Below are 1,417 nucleotides of genomic sequence, written 5' to 3'. Positions count from 1 at the left end.
AGCGGTCACGGTAGCTGCTGGTCGTGGAAGAGGATCCAGCACGAGATGGTGGTCTCCTTCTGGAGCTCCCGGCCTCAGCAGACATTCGTCTGAGCAGGGCACGGGTGTCCAGAGGTCTCTGGCTGCTGGAGGAATCACCTGAGTCGGGGTGTTCCTCCTCCTCCTGCTCCTCACCTATGTGACAAGGGACAAGGGTCATCTCTGGCCTGTGCCCACCCTGGGGCCACATCTTCCCCTTGTCCCATTTCCCCCTCCCTTCCCCCCAGGGGCCCTGGCACATCTTACCCTGACGGGGCATCAAAAGGTCTTGGGCACATTCAAGCTCCGGGGTCTCCTCCTGCTCCTCCTCCACCACCACAGGCTCGGCTCTGGCTGGCTGGCCCGCCGGGACCCTCACGCGCTCCCCACTGGTGGCTAGTCTGTGGGGTCTGATGCTTCCATCACTTTTGATGAAAGCATGCAGCTCCTTGTAAAAGGGCGGGGGGGGCGCCCTTTGTAGTACCTTTAGCCAGGGCATCTCTGTATTGTTTGTATTGAGATTTCAGCGACTTGCATTTTCGGCGACACTCCTCCAAGGTTCTGTTGTGGCCCTTGACTTTCATGGCTTCTTCCACTTCTCGATATGTGTCAGCATTCAGGTAGGACTGCTCCAGTTTCTGCAAAATGTTTGGCTGGGACCATATAGCTATGAGGTCAGCCGTCTCAGTATGAGACCAAGACGTCCCCCTGCCTTTTTTCGGGGTGCTGGTGGATGGCTGAGCCATCCTGCCTGGTGGCAAAGGGGAGCCGCCACACAGCTGTGCCAGGAGCAGCCGAACTGTGCCCTTTCCCAGGTGAAAATGGCGCAGGAATGTGTGTAGGGGGTCACTTTAAATCCCAAACTTTCCCTTATCACTTTCTACAACCAAAACATCCGCCGGCAAAACTTACAACTTCCCGCGGTTCTAGCAACGCATGCGCACAAGTGGCTCTAGGGTTAGGGTTACGAGGCTTAAAATGCGCCGCAGCTGTGCCGCAGCTTCCACAGCTGCATGGCAGCGGACGTTGCAATTTAAGCTTGACTGCAAACCACGCATGTCCCGGGAACCCGACCCATTATGGGACGCAGCTGACACGGAGCTTTTAAACCGGCAACTTATATTTGCGGCGTAGCAATTCTGACGTATCGGTGCAGGGGCTTACAGACGGACATGCGCAGGTACGCCGCAAATCAAAAAGAAGCGGAAAAAAGCAGCACCTTTTTAATGCCGCTTCTTCCCGCTTGGGGCGTGCAGGGGGCGTGTTCATGACGGCATTCAGGGAAAGCCCGTCTGAAGGCTCTACCTTCATGACGTCATGAGTACATCCCTTTTTGCCTGTCTGTAGCCCGCCTATATTTTCTGATTGAAAGGCAGTTACAATGTAATATTGATGACAA

This window comes from Sceloporus undulatus, chromosome 2 (genome assembly GCF_019175285.1).
Source record: "Sceloporus undulatus isolate JIND9_A2432 ecotype Alabama chromosome 2, SceUnd_v1.1, whole genome shotgun sequence".
NCBI classification, from domain to species: domain Eukaryota; kingdom Metazoa; phylum Chordata; class Lepidosauria; order Squamata; family Phrynosomatidae; genus Sceloporus; species Sceloporus undulatus.
This window is presented reverse-complemented; position numbering follows the sequence as displayed.